A 15444-nucleotide genomic window follows, 5' to 3' on the forward strand; every position below is an offset into this window, starting at 1 on the left:
TCACACAGTTACTTGTTCTTACATGTAATGTAAATGCAGGGCACTGGAGACCCTGACTTGAAGTGGTGAATCCACTGCCTCTGGGACCATGTCTGCTGCACCAGACTTCTGAGGAGTATAGCCTGCCTGGCAGATCCCATGGTCTTCATTTAAGTTGCTTAGTCTCCAGGTTGCTACCCTGAAGTTCACTCTTAGAGGCTGGTGACCACAATACTAAAAATAATATTGTCCTAGAGAATATTTATAGTTTTTTCACTCCCTCTTCTTGAGTACAGACTGTGCCTATCTGGGAAATACCACTTATTTTAGAACTCTAGAGTTGGACACTTAAATGGTAGGACTTGTTAAGTGGTAGTCATATTTCAAGTTAGTTCTACAGACATTTGCATGCTTCCTAAGTGCCCTGTGATGTACTCGGTGCCAGGGTGACAAATGTTATCACAATCTGGTAGGGGAAATAGACACAACCAATGTTTAAATTGCAGTGAAACAATATAAGTAGAACAGTAAAAGGAACATTAAGGAGTATGGGAGATTAGGAAGAACTTCCCAGAAGAGTTAACATTTGAGTTGTGTTTTGAAGGATGAATAGGAGTTTGCCTGGTAGGTAAGTAGTTGCAGAATAATTAAGTGAAAATTGCTAGAGAGATGAACAGAGGCTTCCTTCTGATATTATTGCCAGTGTGTTTAGATTCTTAGTGATGTAGTAGAAGGAGTTTCCAGTTGTAAAATCTCCCTTTTTTCACTAGTGTCCTGAAATGCCATTGGGATGCTATGCCTCAATGGTAGGGTTGGACAACTAGGGATTATACTTTGGGCCGGTTGTAGGAGGGACAAAATTGCTACCCATGTAGCACCTGCAGGTACACTGCAACTCTGAGCAGAGTTTTCTACTTGTGTGAGAAGATGATGGTATTCCCTGTAGCCTAGCTCCAACCCAAGACTGATTGCAATTGCTCGGTGAGATTTTTCTTCTCTTATATGTAAATAGTTGATTGATTGCTGTTACTGAGAAGGTATTAAGCATTCAGCCACGAAAGTTTGTTGAGCACTGACTTTTTTGTATGGAGGGTAGGTGAGAGCCATACACAGAAATTGGGTTTTTGAAGTATAACATGCATTCAGTGAAGTGTACAGATATCAAATATACTGCTCGATGGGTTTTTACATGTGTGTATACCTTTGTAACCACCCACATTCAAATCAAGATGGAGAACATTTCCAGCACCCCAGAAGGTTCTCTTGTGCCCCTTCTCTGGTAATGCCCATTACTCCCCCACAATCTCCCCTGAGCACTATTCTGACTTTGTCACCAAAAATTAGCTTTGCCTGTTCATGAACTTTATTTAAATGGAATCATACAGAATGTACTGTTTTATATCTGGTTTCTTCTCCTCAGCTTTGTAATTGTGAGATTCATACAAATTGCTGGAGAGCACTGATAACCTGTCAGACTGTTAGGAAGACACCCAGAATGTGATTTATGCCGCGGAGAGCTGGCATGGATTTATTGGTGGCATTTGTTTATTCAGTACCCATTTACAGGCGCCATACACCAGGAGCTTTGCAAGGGCTTGGGACTAAAGATGAAGAAGTTCCTGCATCAGGGACTTTCAGTCTAATGAAGGAGATAGACACATACATGATTAGACATAATACACATAATTAAAGTGAAGAATTGGTCAACTTTTATGGATGAAAATGGATTTTGAAAGATTTTCTAGAGGAGGTGGAATGTCTTCTGATTGTCAGAGGATTAAACTTTTTCCAGGTGGTCAAGTACGAGTGTGGAGATGTGAAGCAGCATGGTATCTTCAGAGACCTGCATTAGTGATGCTTTGATTTTAGATTGATTAAGATGTGTAAGAATGCCAAAGATATCACTTTGGGAAGAAATTTTGAGGGAAACCTTGGTGTGCAAGTTTGGCTTCTGTTTTAGGTGGAGCTGTGGGAGATGACCACTCTAGTGAACAGTTGTAAATGCATCATTATGGAGAAGGCAGAGAATGGAAGTCAAATTTGGTGATTGCTGTAGCCAAGGAAAAACTCCCTGCAGTGCTTTATTGTTGATGTTGTGGAAGACTTCTATGAGGTTAGATAAAACTACAGAGATGCTTATAATGAATGTGGTATTTTTTTCAATAATTGAGATGACTTGAGATGTCCCGTGAAGCCATCGAAAATTTCCTAAGGGTGGATTTTGATGCAGCATCTCTCCTTAATTGTGGGGTTTTGTAGCAAAGTGTGTTCCCCCTTCTATCAGTTTGCTGAGGCTACCATAACAAAATACCACCGACTGGGTGGCTTACACAGAAATTTATTTTCTCACAGTTCTGGAGGCTAGAAGACCAAGATCAGGGTGGCTGGTTTGGTCTCTTCTGAAGCCTCTCTCTTTGGCTTGCAGTCCTCCTTCTCACTATGTCCTCACGTGGTCTTTTCTCTGTGTTGTCTGTGTCCTGATCTCTTCTTCTTTTTTTTTTTTTTTTGCGGTACGCGGGCCTCTCCCTGCTGTGGCCTCTCCCATTGCGGAGCACAGGCTCCGGACGCGCAGGCTTAGCCACCATGGCTCACGGGCCCAGCCGCTCCGCGGCATGTGGGATCTTCCCGGACCGGGACATGAACCCGTGTCCCCTGCATCGGCAGGCGGACTCTCAACCACTGCGCCACCAGGGAAGCCCTGATCTCTTCTTAAAAGGACACCAGCCATATTGGACTAGGGCCCACTCCAGTGACCCCCATTTTTAACATAATTATCTCTGTAAAGGCCTGTTCTCCACATACTGTCACATTCTGAGGTACTGGGGGTCAGGGTTTCAACATATGAGTTTTAGGACGGGGGAGGACACAGTTCAGTTCATCATACCCATGTTTCAGAACCTGCTCTAGCATTGTTGGGCTGTGTGAGAGCTGTCACCTGGGAAACTCAGGGGTCAGAACCACGTCAAGACAAGTGGGGAGCAGTGTTGTAGACCAGAGTCTGCTGTGACCCCTGTGCGGGCTGGGCTTACTCTTAAATTGCCGTCTCTTGATTTCCTCGTAGCTGTCTGTGTACACATAAACCTGTGAGCCTTGGGTAATATGTCTAAAACTGTTAAGACTGGTATTTTGTCAATTAACAGAGATTGAAAATAGGGCCTAAGAAGAAAAGAATCCAACCTGTAAAGGCCAGGTGAATGTCACAAGGAAAGTGATTTCATAACTTTTAATAATCTGTTCCAGTGCTGAGCAAACCATCTCCCTCTCCTGCCGTTTAACCCTTTGCTTTGATTAGCTGAAGTTAAACAGCCTTGGCATTCTCCACATCAAAACATTTGAATACCAAAGAGCAGTTTCTAAATCAGATCACCTTAAACTTCCTCATCCTTGTAGGCGGAAAGTTGTTTTCTGTAGAGGATTTTATTTTGAATTTTTTGTTGTGATGGCCACCTGAGAGGGTGGAGAGTGGGGATTTTTCTTTTAAGGAAGTATCTTAAGGAGGTGCTTTTAGATAGTCACCTCTTAAACTTGTTTCATTGGAGACAGAAGTCTTGTTAGGATGAATTTTGTAGGGGCTGCTTTTGTTTTAATCCACATTGGGATTCTATGGTGGCAGATGAGGCTTGTTATAGGTACCTGGGAACTGGAAGTCTGGTTTTTAGTGTAATAGTGTTTATTATAATGGTGTGTGTCCCAGAGTTGCTGTGGTAAGACCCTTTTTCAGAATTAGAACTTTAAAGCTTCTAGGCTATTAAGAGAACTCATGCAGAGTTGAATGAGATGTGTTAGCTCACATCATATTAGACCCAGCCTAATGTGAAGCGGGGATTTGGGGAAGTCATGAAATGCCCAAGTGTTTTCATGTTGCATCAGTGTAAATGCCAGTGCAGTTCCGTCGCCTGTTTGTTCTTTTGCTTAGCTGTGGGCTGGTTGACCATGAGTTTGATTTTTGCCAGGATGGTCTGGGTCAGAAGTAAGCATTTAAAAATCTTTGGGGGCTTGCCTGGTGGCGCAGTGGTTGCGAGTCCGCCTGCCGATGCAGGGGACACGGGTTCGTGCTCCGGTCTGGGAAGATCCCACATGCCGCGGAGCGGCTGGGCCCGTGAGCCATGGCCGCTGAGCCTGCGCGTCCGGAGCCTGTGCTCCGCAACGGGAGAGGCCACAGCAGTGAGAGGCCCGCGTACAGCAAAAAAACAAAATAAATAAAATAAAATAAAAATAAAAATCTTTGAACAGCATTCTAAGGTAGTGTGCACTGTGGCTCTAATTTCTGTTTATATTAATATAATACTCGTGTTCTCTTCGACTTGCTTGGGTGTTTACTGATGAATGAGGTTCCTTTAACAGATATTACTGAGTATATGTTAATTCTTTTATAAGGAGTAAGTTAGTTGTTTGAAATGGGTCATAGTTCAAAAGTGTACCCAGAATTTTACTTAGTTTTTGAAGAAACAAAACTCTTTCAAATCTGTTAAAAAGCAAAATTCAACTGAGTAAATTTTAAAGATCCTATTGGCATTATTCGACGATTCATGAATTGGGCAGCATCCCATCCAGCAGATGGAAAGGAGCTCTAAAGAGCTGTACAAAATGAAAGACTAATTTGCAGAAGGGGGTGGGACGAGGAAGTTACTAGCAAAGAGTGGATTGTTGGTGGCAAGGTCACTTTCCTTTAGAGGACTGCAGGGGTCTGTCAAGCACTAGGGCTGACCAGGTAATTCCAGATGGACTGGCTTAAGATTCCACTCCTGGGAGAGGTTGCAACTGTAAATTAGGTGTTAAGTCTTTGTTCCACAGGTGACTCCATTTTGGTTCAGTTGTATCTCTCTTAACAAAGTTCTTCTCTGTTTAGTAAACAATATTTCTCATACCTTCAGCAAATTAAATGTTTTAACTTTCCACATTTTTCTACTTTGTTTCCTACCGTTTCATTCTCCTCTACTCTTAGATTTGACTCCATTGACTTTTTTTTGGTGGTCCTTGATTTTTTTTCTTTTTTATAAACTAGGTAGCTAATACTATTCTTGAAAAGTGTTTTTTAACCACAAAGGTGCTGACAATGCTCAAATGCTGTGGATATAGGGCGCCTACGACTGTTGGACCCACAACAGACTGATTTGAGATTCGGTGTAACTTGGTAGAGTGGTATGTTTTGTTGGCACCTTCCATCTGTGGAAATCCTTGAGCATTTGCTGCCATATTTTCTAGACATGTCTCCTGACTTTCTTGAGTCCCCCCTGCCCGCCCTTTTTAAATTAGAAATATTCAACAAAATAATTCAGATGATATCCTACTTAAGAGAAGAAGGATGAGGTAGGATCCATAGGTAACATTGCACTGGGGAGTGGATGCCCCCAATGTAGTGTGTCTTTGAGTCTTTGACCCCAATTCTTCAGTTTTCTCTAGTAGTATTTTACATTCATACCCTTGCCATAACGTCATGGTGGATGGCATTATGTCCCTACTCCTTGATTTTGGGCTTGGCTATATGACTTGCTTTATAGGCCAGTGGGTTGTTGGTGAACACGATGAAAGCAGAGGTCTGCAGTGTGCTCATGCTGGTGGGCTTGTCCTCTTGTGCCTTTGCCATCACCGTGAGAAGAACCCTGAGTAGCTGTAGCCTCTTCAGTGTGGGCCTCAGAGTGAGACCATAGAGCAGAGCCACCACAGCACATCTGTAGCTTAAAGCAGAGCCAACGCAACTCAGATGCCTGAGGGAAAATTAAATGTTTATGCCAGTGAGATTTTGTAGTTTGTTGTTGTACAGAATTATTGAGGCAATAGATGACTAATACAGTCACCCTGCTGCATCCAGGACAGTTCCAGGACCTTAGTAGCAGGCTTTCTTGGATGGTCTCTCCTCCTACCTGGCCATTTACAGGATTCTCAGCTGGCCCACCCCACCCTTTTCTTTCCACCTACTGCTTTCCTCATTCTACCTTATTGTTCTCTTCTACTTTATAGCTTTATAGCTTTATTACTTATATATTATGTTCTCTCCTAACTTTTCCATGTCCAAAGCCATTTATGACTCCTCCAGTTTGCCTTACACTCGTAACTTCTCAGCTCCTACTCCTGTTGCTTATGCCTTATTCTTTCGGTACCTTCCATTTCAGATTTCTGAGAGAAAATCGACGTTGCCCAGCAGGTTTTTTTTCCACCCCAGAAGTATCATGTCCTCAGTTGTTGGCTTGTTTAGGCATTGGCCACCCTTAGGTTAGGCGCCCACCACTGCCTTACTAATGGAGGCCATGAATGTGTGGAAAGCTTAGTGATAAGACAAGTCTTTTACACAGTATTATATGTCATCTGGGGATTTTAGCTAGTATTGAAGCTTGTCAGTTTCTGGCCTCATCAGTTCCCCAGAGGGGAAGCTTTTAACTTGGCTTTTGCAAGTTTAAAATTTTCTGGGGCTGCATTCCATTTTTCAGTTTCCTAGTTCCAAGATAACCAGCCTTACAGCATGAGTTCTCAGGATGAACCTCTTTCAAGGAAAAATGTGAGAGAAGAGACTGTCTACTGGAAGGAAAGCTGACTCATGGCAAAACATTCCAGAGAGTTGAGAAGAAAATAAGTTGGCCTTATTCTGAAGTTTTAGGCTATTTAGGCTTTCCCATAGCTTTTCTGTATAGGGGGAGAGACTGGTCAAGTTAAAGCTGATTTATAGCAGTTATATGGTTGTGCTTAATTTAGATTTATCTCTTAAGTATTTATGTTTTGGTACTATTATAAGTGCTACTTTAAAAATGTTCATTTACAGTTGTTCCTTGCTAGTATATAGAAATAAAGTTGGCTTTTGTATGTTGATCTTAAATCCTATGATCTTATTAAACTAATTTACTGATTTTAGAAACTTTATTGTAGATTGTTTGGGATTTACTGTATTGATAGTTATGTTGAGTGCAAATAAAGACAATTTTATTTCTTCCTGTTTAATCTGTATGCCTTCTATTTCTTTTTCTTGTCTTATTGCACTGTCTAGGACCCCAGTATGATGTTGAAGTGATATGATGAGATTAGACAACCTTGCCTTGTTGCTGAGTTTAGGGGAAAATTTTACAGCCCCATTAACAGTAGGTTTTTTTGTCAGTGCTTTTTATTAGCTTGAGGAGGTTCACTTTTACTCCTAGTTTCCTGAGAGTTTTCATCATAAATGAATGTTGGAGTTTGTTACTTTTTGTGTATCTGTTGAGATGATCATGTGGGTTCTGTCTTTAGTCTGTTGATACAGTGAATTACATTAGTTGGTTTTTGATGTTGAATCCCTCTTGCATACCCAGGATAAATCCCACTTGGTCTTGATGTATTATCCTTTTTATACATTGCCATATTCAATATGATAGTATTTTGTTAAGGATTTTAGTGTCTTTGTTTTGATCTTTGTCTTTGACCTGTGGCTTCTTGTATTGCTGTTGCTGGATTTGGTGTCAGCATAATGCTGCCCTCATAAAATTAGATGGGAAGTGTTCCCTCTTCTTCTGTTTTTTTTGGAAGAGTCTATGTAAAATATTGGTATACAGGAGATATTGCAGGTTCAGTTCCAGACCACTGCAATAAAGCAAATATTGTAGTAAAGTGAGTCACACAAATTTTTTGGTTTCCTAGTGCATATAAAAGTTATATTTATACTATACTATAGTCTGTTAAGTGTGCAATACCATTATGTCTAATAAACAATGTATGTAACTTAATTAAGAAATACTTTATTGCTAAAAAATGCTGACCATCATCTGACAACACAGGGTTGCCACAAACCTTCAATTTGTAAAAAATGTAGTATCTGTAAAGTGCATGAAGTGAAGTACAATAAAATGAGGTATGTCTGTAATTTTTTCTTTAATTAGTCGGTAAAATTTACCACTGAAGCAGTCTGGACTTGGAGTTTTCTTTGTTAGAAGGTTTTTAACTACAAATTCACCATCTTTAATAGATGAAGGCTGTTCAGGTTTTTTTTTCTTTTCTTTTCAAGTGAGCTTGGCTAGTTTGTGTCTTTTGAGGAACTCATCCATTTCATCTAAGATGTCCAAATTTAGAGGCACAAAGTTAATATTATTTTCCTTTTAACTGTGTGTAGGATTCCTAGAGCCTCCTTTTTGAGTCCTTATGTTGGTAATTTTTGTCTTTTCTCTTTTTTTCTTGATCATTCTGGCTAGAGGTTTATCAACTTTATTGATCTGTTCAAAGAATTGGATTTTGGTTTCATTAATTTTTCTATTCTTATTTTTCTGTTCTGAACCTCATTGTTTTTTCTTCTTATTATGATTTCTTTCCTTCTACTTTATTTTTTTAGACTTTTTAAAATATTCGTTTTTATTATGGTTTATCACAGGATATTGAATATAGTTTCCTGTGCTATACAGTAGGACCTTGTTGTTTGTCCATCCTATATGTAATAGTTTACATCTGCTAATCCCAAACTCTCACTTCTTCCCTCCCCCACCCCCCCTTCCCCTTGGCAACCACGAGTCTGTTCTCTATGTCTGTGAGTCTGTTTCTCTTTTGTAGATATGTTCATTTGTGCCATATTTGTCTTTCTCTTTCTGAATTACTTCACTTAGTATGATAATCTCTAGGTGCATCCATGTTGCTGCAAATGGCATTATTTCATTCTTTTTTATGGCTGAGTAATATTCCATTGTTTACATGTACCCCATCTTTATCCATCCATCTGTCGATGGACGTTTGGGTTGTTTCCATGTTTTGGCTATTGTGAATAGTGCTGCTGTGAACATAGGGGTGCATGTATCTCTTTGAATTATAGTTTTGTCTGGATGTATGCCAGAAGTGGGATTGCTGGATCATATGGTAATTCTGTTTTTAGTTTTCTGAGGAACCTCCACACTGTTTTCCATAGTGGCTGCAGCAACTTACCCTTCTACTTTAATTTGATCTCCCTTTTTAGTTTTTTATGGTGGAAGCTTAATTTGAGTAAGCCGTTTTTTATTCTTTTCTTTTTTTTCTTTAATAAACTTTTAGTGCTATAAACTTTCCTTTAGGCACTGCTTAAGCTGCATCCCATAAATTTTTATATGTTGTGTTTTGATGTTCATGCAGTTAAAAATATTTTCTAGGACTTTGCTGGTGGTCCAGTGGTTAAGACTCTGCGCTTCCACTGGGGTGTGGGTTCGATCCCTGGTCAGGGAACTAAGATCCCACATGCCGTGCGATGTGGCCAAAAAAAATTGTTTTTCTAATTTCCCTTGTCGCTTCCGTTTTGACCCAGGGTTGTTTAGAAATGTGTTTTATTTCCCATTACTTGTGGATTTTCCAGATACCTTCTTCTTGATGATTTCAAATTTAATTACTTTATGGCAGAGAATATACTCTGGTATAATTTCAATTATTTTTTTTGGGGGGGGGTGTACACGGGCCTCTCACTGTTGTGGCCTCTCCCGTTGTGGAGCACAGGCTCCAGACGCGCAGGCTCAGCAGCCATGGCTCACGGGCCCAGCCACTCCGCGCCATGTGGGATCTTCCCGGACCGGGGTATGAACCTGTGAACCCTGCATTGGCAGGCGGACTCGCAACCACTGCGCCACCGGGGAAGCCCAATTTCAATTCTTTTAATTAAATTTGTTGAGATCTGTTTTATGGCCAAGAATATAGATTATATTGGTAAATGTTCCCATGCATTTGAAAAATATTCTGCTTTTGGGACTTGCCGGGCGGTGCAGTGGTTGGGAATCCACCTGCCAATGCAGGATCAGACACAGTTTCAATTCCTGGTCCGGGAAGATCCCACATGCTGCGGAGCAACTAAGCCCGTGCACCACAACTACTGAGCCTGCGCTCTAGAGGCCGCAAGCCACAATGAAGAGTAGCCCCCACTCACCACAACTAGAGAAAACCTGCATGCAGCAACAAAGACCCAACGCAGCCAAAAAAATAAAAATAAATATTCTGCCTTTGTAGTGTGGAATGTTCTGTAAATGTTAATTAGGCAAGTTGGTTGATAGTGTTATGCATACCGTCTATATCCTTACCCATTCTTTGTCAACTTGTTGAATTACTGAAAGAGGAGTGTTGAGTCTCCAAATATAATATATATAATTATATGCTATATGTGATTTAAATTATAGTATATATATTTTATATATATATTTCTTCTTTGAGTTCTATCAATTTTTGCTTCATGTGCTTTGACACTCTGTTGTCAGGTGCATACATATTAAGGATTATTAGACCTTCTTGATGAATTAACCTCTTTGTCATTATGTGAATGACTTAATATTCCTTCTTCTGAAGCCTACATCGTTTGATATTAATGGAGCCTCTGGCTTGCTTTTGATTAATACTTGCATGGTTTATCTTTTTCCATCATTTGATTGGAAATTTCATTTTCTATCTCTTTTAACTTGTCTTGAAAGTAGATTTCTTACAGAATGTATGTAACTGGGTCTTGTGATAATCTCTGCCTTTTAATTGAGATGTTTATTTTTTTTAAGTCTTTATTGAATTTGTTACAATATTCCTTCTACTTTATGTTCTGACTTTTTGTCCGGGAGGCATGTAGCATCCCAGCTCCCCGACCAGGGATCAAACCTGCACCCCCTGCATTGGAAGACGAAGTCTTAACCACTGGACCACCAGGGAATCCCCTAATTGAGATGTTGAGATTATTTACATTTAACATAATTACTGATATGGTTGGATTTAAATCTATCATCATATTAGTTGATTTCTCTTTGTTCCATCTGATCTGTTCCCCCTTTTCTCTTTATTTCTTCTTCTAGACTGAGGGGTTTTAAACCCTCATTTTATCTCTATTATGGGTATGTTAGTTGTACCTCTTAAAAAATTTTTAGTGATAGCCCTAGGGTTTACAATATACATCACAGTCTACCTTCACATAATATTATACTATTTCACATTTCACATGCTAACAATACAGTATGCTTCTAGTTTTTCCCTTCCATCCTGTGTGACTATTGGTATCGTGTGTTTTACTTTTACATATATTATAAACTCCACAATACACTGTTACTATTTTTGCTTTAGATAGTTTTGGAATAATTAAAACTATGGGGGAAAGGTTTTTTATATTTACTTACATTTTGATCATTTCTGGAGCTATTAACTTTTATGTTAATAGCTGGATCCTCATTTTTTGTCAAGTATCATATGCCTTTTACTTGAAGACCCTCTCTACAATTTCTTGTAGGGCAGGTGTGCTGACATTGAATTACCTCATCTTTTGTTCATCTGAAAAGCCATTATTTTGCCTTCATTTTTGAAAGATATTTTTGCTGACTATAGCATTCTGGGTCATGAAGTTTTTTTTTCCCCCTTTCAGTACTTAAAAGGTATTACTCCGTTATCTCCTGGATTGCAAGTAGTCTGTTGAATTTTTTTTTTTCTCAGCAGGTAATGTCTTTTTCCTCCAGCTGTTTTTCAGATTTTCTCTTTAACTTTGATTTTTAGCAGTTTAACTGTGAAGTGTCCAGGTATGTGTTCTTTGTTGTCTTTATTTGTTTGCTTACTGTTTATATTTATTCTGTAGGAGTCTCTGAGCTTCTTAGATCTGTGGTTTGATGACTTTATTTTTGGAAAATTATCAGCCATTTTTCCTTCAAACATTATTTCTGCCTTGTTCTCCACCTCTAGTTACATGTCTGTGGTATCATTTGATCATATCACAGCTCTTGAATGTTCTTTCTGTTGTGTCCTTCCTATCCCACCCCTATTCCCCCCTCTTTGTGTTTTAGTTTGGGTGATTTCTAGTGATCTGTCTTCAAGTTCATTGGTTCCTTCCTTGATTATATTGAGTGTTCTGGTGGGCCCCTCAAAGGAACTTTTCATCTCTGATACCTTTACAAAAAAAGATAGCATTTCTGTTTGACTCTTTCTTACATATTCTGGCCTTCTGTTGAAATTTGCCATCTATTCATGCGTATTGTCTACTAAGTTCTTTAACATGTTAAGCATTGTTATTTTAAATTCCCTATCTGGGTCGTCTCTCAGTCTGGTTCTCTTGATAGCTTTGTCTCTGTTTCATACCCACTTAGCTTTTTTGTATACCTTGTAATGTTTGATCAACTGCTGGACATTATTATAGAACAGTAGAGACTGAGTTGGACATTAAATATTGATATTGAGATTACATTAAGGGTAGGTTTTGGGGAAGGTTTTGAGGAAGATCACATTTGTGCATATAAAATATTCAGGATCTGTTATGGGACTGGGAACATAATTTTACTTTTTCCAGTTATAAAATTTTACATTTCTATAACTTACTGTTCTTTTTACAGCATCCCTAGGAGTTATCTTATCAGAACTTGCCCTCATAGTTACTTTCTCCTTTGTTTCTGCTCCCACTGTACCTGAAACTCTTCCTTAGTTCTGTTGGCATCCACACCAAATGCCATTTGTTAGCAGGTTTGTATTTTCTCACTAGACTATGATTTCTTAAAGTAGGTAGAGTGTCTTATTCATATTTGGATCTCTATGATCTTCTAACTACATTTTAAATATATATATATATATATATATATATATTTGGTTAGAATTGAATTGATTTTATTAAACGATTTTTATTCCTTAGCCAGAAATCCACACTGCTTCCACCCACCCGCTGCCACCAGTTAGTGGGAATATTGTCTCTGGTTTTCCAGTCAACTGTGATGTATCTAAAAAATGCTCTGGAGTGGAAAGTGAGGCCTGGACATGGATGAATTTATGAAGAGGTAGCTCTTGCATTACATTTTTTTTTCCTCTACTAGTTTTATATGTATATTTTGTCTCTCTACCTTGACAGTATGGTTTAGAGAGGAAATATCTGTCTTCTGCTTCTCCTCTAGTGTCTTTTAATAAGTAGCACAATGTTGAGCACACAGTAGATGCTCAGCAAATAATTAAATTAAAAATTTCTGAGATGTAATGATACTAATGGATTTTGGAATGCGTTGCCAGTAGCTTTTCTGTTTATCCCTAAAAAATTTTGAGTAATGATGAGGATGATATTTTTCCATTCCTTACTGGCTCTGTTTTCTTTGGCAAGTTTCTTAATATCCTGTGCTTTGGTTTATTCAGCTATACAATGGGAATAATAACAGTACCTATCTCATAAGATTATTATGATGATTAAGAAAAATAATGCAGTAAATGTTAGTTGCTGCATTGTAGCTTCTCAGTTATTATTAGCAGTGCATGTTAGAAGGGCATCTTTAAGTTTTTAGACACTAAGTTCTTTCAGTAGGAGGGTTTTGCTATCTGAAAACCATCTATCTCAGGATGGATAAATATAACTACTTCTGTATTAAATAAGGAAGTAACCTTTGCTCAGAATATTAACAACAAAAAGGGAGCAGAGCTAATTAATTTCTACCTTGTTAGCAATAATGCAATGTTGTACCTTCTCTCTATTCCCAGGGGCATAGAGATCAATACAGAAATAGAGTTCCCAGATCAGCCTTCCCTAGGACCAAAGGTACTTCATCTTACAGATCATTTTTTTTTCTTTTTTTAAAATATTTATTTATTTTTATTTTTGGCTGCATTGGGTCTTTGTTGCTGTGCGCAGCCTTTCTCTGGTTGCGGTGAGCGGGGTACTCTTCGTTGCAGTGCGTGGGCTTCTCATTGTGGTGGCTTCTCTTTGTTGCAGAGCATGGGCTCTAGGTGCTCGGACTTCAGTAGCTGTAGCAGGTGGGCTCAGCAGTTGTGGCTCGCGGCCTCTAGAGTGCAGGCTCAGTAGTTGTGGTGCACGGGCTTAGTTGTTCCGCGGCATGTGGGCTCTTCCTGGACCAGGGATCGAACCCATGTCCCCTGCATTGGCAGGTGGATTCTTAACCACTGCGCCACCAGGGGAGTCCTACACATCATGTTTAGTTACAGTTGACCGTTGAACAACATGGGTTTGAACTGCACGGGTCCATTTACATGCAGATTTTTTTTTTGCTAAATATGTGCTAAAGTACTACATGATCCATGGGTGCAGAAGCTTGGATATGGAGGGTCGACTGTAAAGTTATACATAATTTTCAACTGCACATGGGGCATCTACACCCCTCACCCCCACATTGTTCAAAGGTCAACTGCATATTTTAAAACTATATTAATCCTTACCTTTAGGCATTATTTATTGTTGTTTATTTTTACAGTCTCTTCCTTTTTACCACCATTATTGACCAAATCATGTTCAATAGATAAATAAAGCCCAGGGGGAATTATAGAAAGGTGACGATAGCCTGGTGAGAGTTACTTAAAATATTTGGCAGACAGCTATTGGGAAAATATTGTTAAAACTGGTAAGGTGCAATTTTCTGGATTCACTGTTTTCCTTACCTAACAAGAAGGTACAAAACACACAATTACAGATGAAAAAGAATTCTCCTTTGAATAGCCTTGGTGCCTGTATTACTGAACCCCTTTGTTAGATTATTGGTTATGATACTTGAACAGTACTCTCTTCTCTAAATTCAGTACACTACTATTATATGTGGGATAAGGTTAATTATTCATATACTTTTTAAGTTTTGGAAGGAAACAGGTGATATATTTGACCTGCACATCTGTGGTATAATCAGTTAATGTTTTAACTGCTGTGATACCAAGTATAAAGTGATAATAACATAGCACGAACTATGTTAGGAGCAATGGGAATGGAGAAGGGATTGAAAGAAGGGAAGTTTAAATAAACTTTTTTTAACCACAGCAATTTTTTTTCATTATACTAAAGAGTATTTCTTATACAAAAATATTTATTTATACAAATGTTGGAAAAAAACTGAAAAGTATAGATAAACTACTAAAGACTTAGGAATACATACACGCCATTAAAAATATATATATATTTTGGTAGTCAGTTTCCTCAAATAACTTTTCTCAGGGTGTAGAGGCTTGAAGAGTTCAGTTTGGTGTCAGGACATCCTGTTTGTACCTTGGTAATAGTACATTGCCTGATGGAAAGCATACCTCGAGAGGAATGTTGTAAAGAGAATTTGTGCTGACAAAAGAAATCTGCCCAAAGTATCTCACATACAGTCTTTAGGGGCCACTGCTGTCAGCTTTTTTCATGTTTGTTTTACATAAAGGCTTTCTGCAGTTTTTCATGCCTCGTGGATGGTGGCCAAACTTAGATCTGGTTATGAATTCCTGTCTCTTCTTTCCTTTAACCTTGAAAAAAACAGTTTTTATTATGGGAAATTTCAAACATACACGTAACTGGAGAGAATAATACAGTGAATCCTCATGCCATTCTTTTTTTTTTTTGGTGGTACACGGACCTCTCACTGTTGTGGCCTCTCCCCTTGCGGAGCACAGGCTCCGGGTGCGCAGGCTCAGCGGCCGTGGCTCATGGGTCCAGCCGCTCCGCGGCATGTGGGATCTTCCTGGACTAGGGCACGAACCCGTGTCCCCTGCATTGGCAGGCGGACTCTCAACCACTGCACCACCAGGGAAGCCCCTTATGCCATTCTTATGTGTCCCTTCTCACTTTCTTTTTGACCTAGAGTATTTTGAAGAAAGTCCCGA

General features: G+C 39.2%; 1 protein-coding gene across 2 annotated transcripts in view; it reads left to right on the plus strand.

The window, feature by feature from the left end:
• Positions 1-15444, plus strand: part of CHD6 (chromodomain helicase DNA binding protein 6) — a 212812-nt gene that overhangs the window by 27392 nt on the left and 169976 nt on the right. The window contains exons 2-3 of one of the 2 annotated variants that reach the window (XM_079946400.1): positions 12518-12659; positions 13345-13402. The exons of the other annotated variant lie outside the window; for it this stretch is intronic. The gene's annotated coding sequence lies outside the window, so the exon portion shown is untranslated. The remainder of the gene's footprint in view (positions 1-12517; positions 12660-13344; positions 13403-15444) is intronic. 2 annotated transcript variants of the gene reach the window in all.

This window comes from Stenella coeruleoalba (genome assembly GCF_951394435.1).
Source record: "Stenella coeruleoalba genome assembly, chromosome: 15".
Lineage (NCBI taxonomy): Eukaryota > Metazoa > Chordata > Mammalia > Artiodactyla > Delphinidae > Stenella > Stenella coeruleoalba.